The sequence below is a fragment of the Orcinus orca genome, chromosome 13 (genome assembly GCF_937001465.1).
Source record: "Orcinus orca chromosome 13, mOrcOrc1.1, whole genome shotgun sequence".
NCBI lineage: Eukaryota > Metazoa > Chordata > Mammalia > Artiodactyla > Delphinidae > Orcinus > Orcinus orca.
In genome coordinates, this window is record NC_064571.1 from 2,562,596 (window position 1) to 2,577,641 (window position 15,046).

Sequence of the window (15,046 nt, forward strand, 5' to 3'; positions counted from 1 at the left end):
CTTTTCTCTAGTTGCGGCGAACGGGGGCTACTCTTCGTTGCAGTGCGCGGGCTTCTCATTGCGGTGGCTTCTCTTGTTGTGGAGCACGGGCTCTAGGTGCACGGGCTTCAGTAGTTGTGGCTCGTGGGCTCGGTAGTTGTGGTTTGTGGGCTTAGTTACTCCGCGACATGTGGGATCTTCCTGGACCAGGGATCGAACCCGTGTCCCATGCATTGGCAGGCGGATGCTTAACCACTGCGCCAGCAGGGAAGCCCCAACACTAATGTCTTAATACTTCTTTAATGTGTCTCTCCCCTTCCGCCACCACCGCCTTAGTTAAATCCATTGTCCCCTGCCCCTGGGTTTTTGCAACAGCATCGTAAGTGGCCCCGCTGTCTCCTGTCTCATCCATGTTTAATTCATTTCCTGCAGGCGCAGCATTTGTGTGATATTAGCTGATGTGGTTTTCCTTTCTTGTAGGTGATGCAGGCTCCCCTTCCACTGAATCACTGGCATTCAGAGCTTCGGAAGGAGGCTGAAAAAAGACCTAGAAAAGGGACATCTGCTCAGCTCTGCACGATACATGAGATATTTTTAAGTCCATGGAAGGAATTTATTCGTATAAACCTGGCTGGAGCGAGAAAGAAAAGCGTTATTTGCTTTTTTTGGTGGTGGTTGTTTTTTTGCGGTATGCGGTCCTCTCACTGTTGTGGCCTCTCCCGCTGCGGAGCACAGGCTCCGGACGTGCAGCCTCAGCGGCCATGGCTCACGGGCCCAGCCGCTCTGCGGCATGTGGGATCTTCCCAGACCGGGGCACGAACCCATGTCCCCTGCATCGGCAGGCGGATTCTCAACCACTGCACCACCAGGGAAGCCCGCGTTATTTGTTTTTTATTTCATTCTGTTTCAAAATTATTTCCCTGCACACCAAGAGCCAAGTTGAGTCCCGAGCCCAGAGCTGGCTCAGAACAGAGTAGCAGGCTATGAGGCTGTGAGGTAAGATTCCCCGCTGGGGGGACCCAGGGGAGCCCTCCTGGATGGGAGGGGCCTGCAGGAGGGGGGAGGGGCGGGCTCAGCGTGGGGACCCCGGTTAATCCCACCCACACCCCCAAATGAACTTGTAGCCCGCAGGGTGGGAGGGCTCTTTCTGAGTCCCTGGGGCACACAGCCTGGTGATCGGGGCACTCTGATGGCAAGGGCGGCTCCTGTGTCCCGTCCATGGCACGCGGGGGAGGAGAGGGCTGAGAGGACCGAGGCCTGGAAGAGCCTGGGCTCGGGTGAGAAGGTCTCCAGAGTGAGGACCTCACGGGGAGGCCGAGCCAGGCTGTGAACTTGGGCGGCTGCTGCCGCCTGACGCCCAGAGCGCAGGGCAGAGAGGCCGGTCTCAGCCAGGTGACCGCAGCCTGGGCCGCCCGGGGCCAGAGGAGTGAGGGGCTGGTGGAGACTCAGAGGGGCGTGCGGGAACCCAGGCCCCTCCTCCCTGCCATGGCGGGTTGAGCTTCTGCTGTGCCCAGACCCCTCTCGGAGGAGAAGGGGTAAGGGGGGAGCCCTGAGAGGAGAGAAACCGCTAGAAGGGCGTCTGCAACGTGGGCAGGTGCTCCCTGTTCCTTCCCTGCCTCACAGCCACTCCGTCGGGGGAGAAGACGATGAAGGGGTCAGTTCCCAGAAACGGCCCCCGTGCCCCCTTTCCCTCCCCCTCTCTCTCTTTTCTTCTCCCTGTGTCTCTCTCTCCCTTCTTTTTCCTTCTTGTCTTTCCTTCCCTACCCCCCTCCCCAATTATTTTCGTTTGTGAAACCTGACTTGTCTCTGATACACATCCGATGATGTCACCTGCCTGCCACGACTCTCCAGTTCTCTCCTGGCAGTAAAACCCCAACACAAACCTTTGTCACAAATAAACCTTTGCAGTTTCTAGAAGGGGAGGCGCGCGGGGCAGAAGGAAGCTGGGAAGGACTGTGGTCTCTGCCACGGAGATGCTGGGTTACCATCAGGACGAGGGTCCCAACGTGGTTAGGCTCCAGGTAGCGTGTGGGAGACGGAGGGCCCACGCGGAGCCATCCTCACAGCCGGACTGTGTGCACCTGTCACACCTGTGGGCGCCTCTTCTACCTCATGAGCCCACTCTGGTGGACGGACTGCTTATAAACATCATAATTGTGATGCAAAACAGTATGGAGGTCCCTCAGAAAACGAAAACTAGGACCACCATATGATCCAGCCATCCCACTCCTGGGGATACACATGGACAAAGCTATAATTCAAAAAGATACACGCACCCCAGCGTTCACAGCAGCACTATTCACAATAGCCAGGACATGGAAACAACCTAAATGTCCACTGACAGAGGAATGGATAAAGAAGATGTGGTACACACGTGCAATGGAATATTACTCAGCCATAAAAAGAACGAAATAATGCCATTTGCAGCAACATGGATGCAACTAGAGATGATCATACTAAGTGAAGTAAGTCAGATAGAGAAAGACAAACATCATATGATATCATATGTGGAATCTAAAACATGGCACAAATGAACCTATCTACAAAACAGAAACAGACTCACAGACATAGAGAACAGACTTGTGGTTGCCAAGAGGGAGGAGGGGTGGGAGAGGGATAGAGTGGGAGTTTGGGGTTGGTAGATGCAAACTATTACATTTAGAATGGATAAACAACAAGGTCCTACCGTATAGCACAGGGAACTATACTTAATATCCTGTGGTAAACCATAATGGAAAAGAATATGAAAAAGAATGTCTATATGGGTATAACTGAGTCACTCAGCTGCACAGCAGACACTGGCACAACACTGTAAATCAACTATACTTCAATAAAAAAATACATAATAATATATATATATTATATATGTTTTATATATATATATTATATATATATATATATATATATATAAAAAAAAAAGGAGGGAGGATAGACTCCAGGGTGGCCCCTGGGATGCCCGCCCCTCGGGTGGAATTTGCTCCCGAGTGTGGGTGGGGCAGGAAGGAAAGCCTAGATGAGCATTCTCTGGACACGTGCAAAGCAAGCATCTCAGCGGCCGAGGCCCCACCGCAGATCTCAGCAGCACGTACTGCACGTGCGCTAAGGTGGAGAGCGGCGCTGGGGGCGGAGCGTCCAGGATGCCCAGAAGCACTGGCTTCCCTCGCTTCCAGGAAGAGGGCGAGAAGAGGGTGGGCCTAGAGGGCCTGTCTGTCCTCTGTCTGGAGCCCTGTTTCCTGTCCCCCCGCTGCCAGTGAGCTCGGGAGTGTGGTCGGACCTGGGGGAGCGGCTCACACTTTTCCAGTTAGATGCTTATCCTGCGACTCGGTTATCTTGTCTGAACTGAATCCTCAGAATATTAAATATACGCATAATCAAATGTAAGTACAAGCCCACATTTGAAAGTCAAATATAAAGAGTTTCTGAATTTGTATCATTTTGCATTATCCAGGCTTCTGCCTTCATCCGCGGGAATGAATAAATAAGAGTTGTCTGAGACCAAAATAATTTTCTGGGCAAAGAGGAATAAATGTGTTAAAATGAAGGGGAAAAAAAACCCTCTGAAGATGAAAAGGTTTTCACCCAAGCTGGATGTGGGAGAGATGGAATCTGCCTGTTACTTTCCATTTCAATCATCCAGCCTTTTGTCATCAGCGTAATAATGGGGCCCGCACGGAACATCCCTGAGGGAGAACCAAGGCCAAAACAGCAGCCGCCAATGAGCCCAGAGCCCTGGACACGAACCTCAGAAAACATGAGCCGGTAATCAGTTCTCCTCAAGGTCCTAATCAAATTCCTTTTTATGAAAATCAAACTTCGTTTGATAACATTAATATTTTCAAAGGAAGCCTGAGAATGCCACCCACTTAAGACCCTGAGTTAGCTGGATGTTAATTCAAATGAAGGAGATTCTGCAATTCCTTTCCTCTTTCCATTTTTAGAAAGGAGTAGACATTTTCTAGCTCAAGGAATATTTGAAGCCTTCTAAATTGAGGAGACAAAAATTAAATTATTAGAAAACCGTTTCCCTTCTGACAATTTGGTATTTCTCATCTTGGCTTATCTAAGAAGCCCTATCTGTTATTTTCAAAAACGGTTTTCTGGATAACATTTATGTAAGAATTAGTTCTATTTTAAATTACATAGGCATTTCCCCTTGTCAAATACAGCAGGCGCTTTGATCAGCGAAATGGAATCAGTGGGTTGAAATAGCATTTCTACATGGGCTACTTGCATTTTTGATCCTTCTCTGAACACGGGAGGGGCACTTTTTATTGCGAGATACATCCGTACAGGCATGTGTGGATGAACGGGACAGTTCTAGATTACACTGGGTGTAATCGCCACCAAGACCAAGAAAGAGAACTTTATCAGCACCCAAAGCCCACGCCGGGCTGGCTCGCCACCCACTCTGACTTAGCCAATAGTCCTTCACTTGCTTTTCTTTATGTGTGTACTTCCTGCTTAGGGATCCCCAGATACGGACAAGCTCCCCCCTCTCTCTCCTTATGGCCCCTAGATTTTTATGTCTTCCTTATTTTATAGTCATTGTTCTGTTTGATGCTTAGATTGTCCCGACTGGGACCACAGGAGGTCCATCAACGTGGCTTCTGGGTCCTTGGGGACCCCCTCCCACCATACCTTCAGTCTTTAAAACTAATTTCATTGCAATATTATTTACAGAAAATAAAATACAGCCCCAGTAACTGTGGAGGGTGGGAAGTTTCACACAGGTGCACACCTGCGTGACCACCGCCACTCGTGCAGGATCTCCAACATCCCGCAAAGGTTTCCCTGCCGCTTCAGTCAGCTCTCCCCTGCAGCAGCCCCCATCAGTTTCAGCTTTCTCCGATCCCATATCAATGGAGTCAGACAGCGTGCGTTCTTTTATGTCTGTTAGTTTCTCACTCAGCATGATGTGTCTGAGGTTCACCCATGTGGCCAGGAGCGTCTGTGATCCTTTGTTACTTCTGGGTAGCCCTGCCCCGCGGGCTAGACCACAACCTGTACATCTGTTCACCTGCTGGTGGACATTTAGGCTGCTGCCAGTATGGAGCCAGTGAGAGCAAAGCTGATGCAAAATCTGCCCACATACAAGTCTCTGTGTGGACGTAGTTTTCATCTCTCTTGGGTAATAACCCAGGCTGGTACCGCTTGGCCGTATGGTAAATGGATGGTTAACTTTATAAGACACTGCACGAAGCCACCCAAGGTCGCCTCGTACATTCCCTGCCTTGGTCAAAGCAGTCACTTCTCCAACAAGCACTGATTCCTTTTTAGTACAAAACAGTATTTAGAAATCAGGGCTGGGTATGGTCATGCTCACGGCTGCAGGCAGTGGCCGTGTCAGTAAGCACTGCTTCCGGTGGGTCATTTTCGGAAAAGGTGAATCCCTGTCCCAGCACTGCAGGGCACCCAGCATCCTGGCCTCTGTGCGGCAAATACCCTCAATTGTTGAGGGTATTGTCACCCCTCAATTGTTGAGAAACACATACACACCCCTAAAGCAACCACACATTTTCCATCCTGGAAAGACCCACTAGTCCACACAACTTTCCGCCATCAAATGCATCTGTGATCTGCGTCTACACCAATGTGCTCTTGGTTCTCTGCTGTTTCAATGGAAAAAGGGAAGTTTCTCCTGTCTGGGGTTATTTCCTCGCCTATCCTCACTTCCCTGGCATTCACAGGGCTTCTCTCACCCACTTTCGCCTCCTTCCCTAACATCTTTATCTCCTCCTCCACTTTCACTTCTCCCCCATGTGCAATTCCTCCCCATCTTCACTTCCCCCCCACCTTCACTTCCCCCATCTTCACTTCCCCCATCTTCACTTCCTCCCCCACCTTCACTTCCTCCTCCACTTTCACTTCCTCCCCACCTTCACTTCCTCCCCACCTTCACTTCCCCCACTTTCACTTCCTCCCCATCTTCACTTCCTCCTACCTTCACCTTCTCCCCACCTTCACTTCCTCCCCATCTTCACTTCCCATCTTCACTTCCTCCCCCATCTTCACTTCCACCCATCTTCACTTCCTCCCCCATCTTCACTTCCCCCCATCTTCACTTCCTCCCCCACCCATCTTCACTTCCTCCCCCATTCCATTGGAATTTGTACACACTCCAGCCTCCTTATCTCAGAACAAAACCAAGCCTTCGGGGCCCAGGCCCTCCTTCAGCTACACCCCTTGGGTCCTCTCTGCCTGGCCCCACCCACATCCTCACCCCACTGCACTGTGGGTTCTGTTCCCACCACCCTACCACACCCGCTTTACTAAGGTCACCAAAGACCTCATTTGCGCCAAATCCAGAGGACACCCTTCGGCTTTCACCTGACATCTCTGCACAGTGTAGATTCCCCTCTCCCTTGCCAATGGTGAGATTGGTTTTCTTCATTTGTCCTGGCTCTGGCAGGAAGTGCACAGAAGTGGTCCAGGGTTTGAGAAATGGTCCTGGGGTGACTGTCTGGAAGGGCTCCACATGCATTTGGAAGTGTTAGCCCCAGGTTTGTTAAAATTGTAATAGAACAGACCTGACCTACTGCATTTCTAACACCACAGGCTCCCCTAGTACATAAACCCCCTCCACTGCCATCCCAGCATCTCATGGGAAACTCTGTGTTGATACACGGAGAAAACAGAAGGAAAATATACAACATTTGGTTCATCTAACCTTACATTCCTCCTCAAACAAATACCGCTGTGGATCTATTATCAAAAGATGAAACTATTTTTGAAAAAGTACCACAGCAATTCAGTGGAGGAAGACAGTCTTTTCAACAAATGATGCTGGAGCAACTGGACACCCCCAGGGCAAAACATCCAACACCCTCGACCCAACACCACACCTTATTCAACGAAAATTATATCAAAATGAATCACAGGCTTAAAAACACATAAATGTAAAAAGTGTGAAATTATAAAACATTTAGGGAAAAAGAAGGTCTTTGGGAGCTAGGGCTCAGAGAAGAGTTCTTAGACTCGACACTAAAAGCAGCGTCCATAATAGGAAAACAACCTCCTCTAAATGAAAAACCTTTGCTTAGTGAAATATCCTTTTAACAGGATGAAAACACAAGATACCAAGTGTGAGAAAATATTAACAAACCACATATCTGATAAAGGGCTTGCAAGTGGAACGTATAAAGAACTCTGAACACTCAACAGTGAAAAGCAAACAATCCAGTTAGGAAGTGGGCAAAAAACATGAATGGAGACAGGACATGTCTTCACGGAGGAAGGTACACAGTTGGCAAATAAGCACATGGAAAGAGGGTCACTGTCGTTTGCTATCAGAGAAACGCAAATTAAATCCACACTGAAATAACACTACATACCTGTCAGAATGGCTACAATAAAAAATGGTGAAACACCAAATGCCCTCAAGGATGCAGAGACGCTGGGCCACTTACACACGGCTGGAGGGGATGTAAAACGGTTCAGCCACCCCAGCAAACGGTTCAGCAGTTTCTTATAAAACCAGACAGGCCACGACCACGTGACCTGAAGGCTTGGACCTCTGTCTAGAGAAATGAAGACTTAGGTTCACACGAAAACGTGTACACAGATGCTCGTAGCAGTTTTATTTGATCTCAAACTGGAGTAAATATATCTTAAGTTAGAGAAAACTTAGCCATATTCATCAGTGCTTGCAAAAACACGGCCTCACCCCCGCCAGCCATTTAACAAAATAAAGTGAGCAGCTTAAAATGCCTTTTACGAAATTCTTTCCTGTTTTGTAGTTGATGCAAATCAGTGGATAATCAGGAGTTCTTGTATGTTAAAAGGGGAAGTTTTCAATTTAAATTATTAATATTCCAAGACTTTCTAACCCCTGAAATGACTTTTGAGACACAGAAGTAGAGAGAAATCCCTCCGGTTTAAATGCAGAGGCTCTGCCAGACGTGCCAAGATCCTCACGCTTCCTCCTTGACACCATCCTAATGCCTCTTATCATACAGATGAATCATCAGAAATCACCACTCAGCTTTATTTCTTGCCTTTCTCATTAGAAAAGCTCATAAACTTCACATTTTACTTCTGCTAATGTTTCTAAACAAACTTTGTTATCTTATTTGCATAATATCAAAATATTGTTTGAAATCTTACATTCATTCGTCTTAGTTAATTTCAAGCTCAGGGACACACGAGCACAAAGATGAGCTAACGCCTCCCGGGACCCCACACTCCTCCACCCCGTGAAGCCTGGGCCTCTCTGCCCCGCACTTGCACACCATCATTACTGCTCATGATGCCAACGGTGGTGGCAGAAGGGTCTCCAAAGGCCAGCCTGTGCATTACTTCTTCCAGAATTAGAGATACTTCTCCCTCAATTTAGTGCTGAATCGAAGACTCACATAACTTACCATGTGCCAGGCACCTTTGTAAGCATTTACACGTTAATTAATTTATTCCTTATAACCACCTTATGAAGCAAGTAGTATGGTTATCCCATTTTACAGGTAAGGAACGTGAGGCCCCGGGAGGCAAATAACCTGTTCATATCACACAAATAGGTGGCAGAGACAGGACTCAGACTAAGCAGTTCAGACCTGGACCCTTAGCTAGGCCACCTCCCAGAAAGAATGGATGGATGGGGCTTCCCTGGTGGCGCAGTGGTTAAGAGTCTGCCTGCCAATGCAGGGGCCACGGGCTCAAGCCCTGGTCCGGGAAGGTCCCACATGCCGCGGAGCAACTAAGCCCTGTGCCACAACTACTGAGCCCGTGAGCCACAACTACTGAGCCGGTGCACCTAGAGACCGTACTCTGCAACAAGAGAAGCCACCGCAATGAGAAGCCCGCGCACCGCAACGAAGAGTGCCCCCACTTGCCGCAACTAGAGAAAGCCTGCATGCAGTGACAAAGACCCAACACATCCAAAGATAAATAAAATAAATTTATTAAAAAATTTAATAATAATAATAATAAAGAATGGATGGATGGATGGATGGAGGGATGGAGGAATGGATGGAGTGATGGATGGAGGATTGGATGGATGGATGGATGGAGGGATGGAGGAATGGATGGAGTGATGGATGGAGGATTGGATGGATGGATGGAGGGATGGATGGACAGATGGATATACAAATGATTGAATGAACTAATGAAAAAGTTTGTCCTGTGTGGCCATAAGGTGCAAATGGGATCCGCATTGACCTGGGAGCTCCCTGGTTCTTAGGGCCTGTCTGTGGCCTCCGCATGGCAGCATCCAGCCTCAATCCCAACTTAGGACTTGCTTTTTCATGAACACTGTGATTGCCAAAGTGTAATGTCAGGAACGCAGAGCTGGGAGGCGGGAAACCTCATGTTGGCTGCAACACCAACCTGTGCGCTCTCAGGTACACTGGGGACCTGTTTCCCCATCTGTCAATGAGAGGGTTCAACTAGAGTAATTTCTAATATTTAACAAGTCTATGTTGTGATTTGTCCAAGGGAAAGTCCACTGGCAAGACCAGAAGGTCAGGAAGTAGGCATGAATCAAGACACTGGAGCACCCGGCAGAGGCTGAGTGTGGTCCAAGCTCCTGGCCCAAGAGACGGCCGCAGTGCTACGTAGCTGCGGCTCAGGGAGAGGCAGGAGATGAGGCCAGAGAAGAAGAGCTGAGACGGAGCCTCAAGAGCTTGCGGCACCGACTGTGATGCTGCAACTCTGCAGGCAACGGGGAGACACTGAGGGCTTTCACTGATTTATTTTGATTGTGGTACATACAATTCTACCCTTCTGCTCATTTTTACATGCACAGCTCAGTGGCATTGAGGACATTCACGTTGCTGTGCAACCATCCCCACCATCCGTCTCCAGAACTTTCTCACCTTCCCAACCTGAAACTCCGTCCATTAAACACTCACTCCCCCTCCCCCGGTCCCTGGCCTCCCACCCGTACTTTGGTCCTTATGGATTTGATGACTCCAGGGCCTCAGAGCATTTGGCTCTTTGTGACCGGCTTATTTCACTGAGCATAACATCTGTCAGGTGCACATATGTTGTGTCACGTGTCAGAATTTCCTTCCTTTTAGAGGCTAAACTCCATTGCAGGTATGGATGGCATTTTGCCTATCCATTCATCTGTCGACGGACACTTGGGTTGTGACCACCTTCTAGCTACGGTGAATAGTGCTGCTACGAATGTGGGTGTTCTCAATCTGTCTGAACGGAAGGGTTCTGAGTAGGTTACTGGTTGGACCAGAGTTTTCCTTTGGAAAGATCTCCCTGGTGGTGCAGAGACGACGATGATGATGACAGCGGTGACATTTAATGGGTGCTTTCTATGCGCCAGGTACCGTCCCCAGTACTGGCCGTGCACTCACTCACGTAACCCTCATTCCACCCTCACACCTACTCCTGCGAGGAAGGTGCTCTGTCTCACCGTACATGTGGGCAAGTGGAGAGAAGCTGAAAACTCTGTCCAAAGTTATGCAGATAGCAAGAGACAGAGTCTGTAACGGAACCCGGGAAGGCTGCCTGCTCACACCGAACCCAGCACCACTCGGGATGTGCGGGGAGGGGAGGGCTGCAGGATGGCGGCCCTTTGCGGGGCGTTTGGAATTATCCAGGCAGGAGCTGACAAGGGCTGTGAACTCAGGCAGCAGAGAAGGATGGTCGAGAGGGGAGAGGTTTGAGAGTCTCGGGGTGCGACGGACAAGCTCCCCGTGAGTGAGTGACCATGGATGTGAGGAAGGGGAAAGGGGCTGAAGTGGTGGACAGCTTTTGAACTTGACTGCATACTGGAGAGAGGTGTCATCACTAAGAGAAAACGGGTAAACCTGAAGGGAGGGCAGGGCGGGGACAATGGACAATAATTCTCTTCGGTACCTGCTGAATCTGAGATGTTATGGGGCATTCAGATAGAGGCAGTTATATTAGAGACACACTCAAAGGGAAGACCTCGTTGGGGGCACAGACCGGGCACTTGTTAGCGTGGGCAGGGTTAGAATCTTAGAAGCAGATGGGCTTGTTCATGGGTTGTGTGTCTAGAATAAAAGGGAGAGACTGAAACCCAGGGACTGGGGAGCCTCAAAGCCGGGTAAGGGGCACACTTGGGTTTGTAAATTTTAGAACCGACACGACAGCACAGAGAGAGGGGGTGAGGCCCCATTGCGTTGCCCCGTGAGCCATCTGTTCTATTCAGGGGACGCCAAAGTTTAGGAGCTGGGTCAAGAAAGAGGATAGAGAGGACACTTACAGAGAAGCGTCAGAAGGGTAGGAGGATGTGGGATCCAAGGCGGTGAGAAAGTTTCCAGAGGGGTGGGGTCCAGTGCCTCACAGAGACCAAATGAAAGGGGCCTGAAAGATGTCCCTGACTTCTGCCGTTAACATTACTGGTGACCTTGGCAAGAGCCGATCGGTCAATGTGGTGGAACCGCCCTGGGCTGGGCCTGGTGGAGTGGAGTGGATGTGGGGTACGGAAAGGTGTGGACAGGCGCCGGGATGAGGGGGAGAGGGCAGGGGCTGCTGAGGGGCCCTGGGGACAGCAGGCACATCCCCACCGAGGAAAGGAACTGTGCAGACATCCCAGGCCTGGGAGGCCGGAGGACGGGGTGACCAGACGAGACTCACACCCAGCAGAGGGGGCCACCTGAGAACAGACAGGGGCAGTAGGAACGGCTGGGCGTCCACCGGGCAGAGACCCTGGAAAAGCTGGAGCTCTTGAAAAGGGAAATGCTCGGTGCTGATCTTGGCCGTGGGGCTGGCACACGCGCCCCGGAAATGGCAGAGGCTCTACGGAGTCACTGGCTACCGGAATAAGGTCAGTTCGTGCCACTGACTTGATAAAGTTTGTTCTGGGAATTGACCCTAAGGACAAATGAAAGAAAAGGCAAGTATGCTGGTCGTACAGTATTTACGGTATTATTTTTTAAAAGCACACGTGGCTAACGATATGGAAACTAGTTAAGTAAATTGGGAAACATATGCTCGATGGATGGAATATTCTGAGGTCATTAAAATGATGATTATGAAGCTCAAAGTGGTTATATGATAGTAAATGGAAATCAGTTTTGAAATGGTATGTATGTTCTAATTACCATGATGTAAAATATGCTTTCACGTGAAAATATACATAACAGAATTCCTAAAAACGCTACTAGCTGTTGGCTGTGGATAATGGTAAGATTACGGGTGGGTTGTTTTCTTTCTGCATTTGGTAAACTCACTTTGAATGCTACAGCGCTAGTTAGAACAACGGAAAAGCAGCCTTGAATCTTCTTAGTTATCAGCCTATGGAAAAGAGAACAGAGCTGAATATTTCCCCTCCATCCTCTGACGGTACGGAGGTCTACGAAGATGGAGTTGGGACGTCCCCGGTGGCGCAGTGGTTGAGAATCCGCCTGCCAATGGAGGGGACACGGGTTTGATCCCTGGTCCAGGACGATCCCACATGCCGCGGAGCAACTAAGCCCGTGAGCCACAACTGCTGAGCCTGTGCTCTAGAGCCCGCGAGACACAATTACGGAGCCCGCGTGCCACAACTACTGAAGCCTGCGCACCTAGAGCCCATGCTCCACAACAAGAGAAGCCCCCGCAATCAGAAGCCCGTGCACTGCAACTAGAGAGAGCCCGGGCACAGCAATGAAGACCCAACGCAGCCAAAAATAAATAAATTTATAAAAAACAAAGAAAAGAAGATGGAGTTTACGTGATACAGCGATTCCACTGGAACCCTTGCACTCCACGGCGTGGAGGGTGAGTGTTTACGACCAGGGTGGTCCCCCTGCTCCCGTGGCAGCCTGGGTCACCCCGCAGGCCACAGCGCACCTGGATGCTGTTGACAGAAACGTGCTGGCTAAACTCAGCCTGCATGTCCTGCCAGGGTGGGGAAGGCAGAGAAGGGGAGAGAGGGCCGTCCTGGCCAAGCCCGTAGCCAGCATGTGGCCCGCGCAGTGCCTGAAGCACCGGGCAGGTCCCTGGGGGCCACCCACACGCTCTCATCCACTCCCACCCCCGGCACCTCAGTCTCAGGATGGAACGCCCCGTCCCAAACGTGTTGGTTTTGCTTCTCAGTCTCTTAATAGTGGTCTTCCACTATTTTGAGTTAAATTCTCTCCACTTTTTTCCTTTTTTTGTAAACTAGCATTTAGAGAGTTTATTAATACTCAGAACACTGATGTAAATGTATGTTTTGAAATAGCAACTCGCAGTCAAAGGGGAGCCAGTCTATCCCAGGGGCAGCGGCTGGAGGAGGAAGCAGGGGTGTCCGGCCTCCTGTCTGCAGGAATCTTCCTTCCCTCCCTGCAAGACACTGCTGCCAAGTCCTGTGACTCGGCTTCTGGTCTTTTCCAGCAATCCACCTTTCATAAGAGGACGGAAGTTATCCTCATCACAAGAAGAATAATTTTCCTGGTAACTATGCATGGTGACAGATGTGAACCAGACTTACTATGGTGACCATTCTGCAATATACAGGCAGACCTCGGAGATACTGTGGGTTCGGTTCCAGACCACCGCAGTGCAGCGAATATTGCAGTAAAGCGAGTCACACAAAATTTTTGGTTTTCCAGTGCATATAGAAGTTATGTTTATGCTATACTTTACTAAGTGTAGCATTATGTCTAATAAATGCACATGCCTTAATTAGAAAATACTTTATTGCTAAAAATCGCTAACCATCACCTGAGCCTTCAGCGAGCCTGATCGTTTTGCTGCTGGAGGGTCTGGCTCGGTGCTGATGGCTGCTGACTGGTCTGGGGGGTGGCAGCAGTAAGTCTGCCACATCGACTGACGACTCTTCCTTTCCTGAACGATTTCTCTGCAGCCTTCAATGCTGTTTGATAGCATCTTCCCCCCAGTAGAACTTCTTTCAAAATTGGAGTCAATCCTCTCAAACCCTGCTGCTGCCTCATCAACTAAGTTTATGGAATATTCTAAATCCTTTGTTGTCACTTCAACAATCTTCACAGCATCTTCATCAGGAGTAGATTCCAACTCAGGAAACCACTTTCTCTGTTCATCCGTAAGAAGCAACCCCTCATCCGTTAGTTTTCTCATGAGATGGCAGCAATTCAGTCACATCTGCAGGCTCCACTTCTAATTCTAGTTCTCTTGCTGTTTCCACCGCATGTGCAGTTACTTTCTTCACTGAGGTCTCGAACCCCTCAAAGTCATCCATGAGGGTTGGAATCAACTTCTTCCAAACTCCTGCTAATGTTGATATTTTGACCTCTTCCCATGAATCAGGAACGTTCTTAATGGCGTCTGGAATGATGAATCCTTTCCAGAAGGTTTTCAGTTGACTTGGCCAGATGCATCAGAGGAATCCCTGTCTGTGGCATCTACAGGCTTATAAATGTACTTCTTAAATGGTAAGACTCGAAAGTTAAAATTCCTCCCTGAGTAATTCATGGGCTGCAGAACGGATGCTGTGTTAGCAGCCATGAAAACAACATTAATCTCATTTTCCACGTCCATCAGAGCTCTGGGGTGACCAGGTGCGTTGTCAGCGAGCAGTAGTATTTTGAAGGGAACCTTTTTTTCCTGAGCAATAGTTCTCAACAGCGGGCTTAAAGTATCCAGTAAAGCATGTTGTAAACAGATGTGTTGTCATGTTCCACTTACAGAGCACAGGCATAATTCTTAAAGGCCCGAGGATGTTCAGAATGGTAAGTGAGCACTGGCTTCAACTTAAGGTCACCAGCTGCACTATCCCCTAACAAGACAGTCAGCCTGTCCTTCGAAGCTCTGAATTCAGGAACTGAGCTCTCTTCTTTAGCTATGCAAGTCCTGGATGGCATCCTTTTCCAGTAGAAGGCTGTTTCACCTACACTTAGCATCTGTTGTTTCCTGTAGCCACCTTTATTAGTTATTCAGCTGGATCTTCTGGATAACTTGCTGCAGCTTCTACATCAGCACTTGCTGCTTCACCTGGCACTTTTTATTTTTTATTATTTTTTAAGATCTTTTGGCCTCGCTGCGTGGCATGTGGGATCTTATTTCCCCGACCAGGAATCAAACCGCGCCCCCTGAGCCGGAAGCGCGGAGTCGTAACCACTGGGCCTCCGGCGAAGTCCCCACCTTGTACTTTTATGTTACGGAGGCGGCTTCCTTCCTTAAACCTCATGAACTAATACCTGCTCGCTTC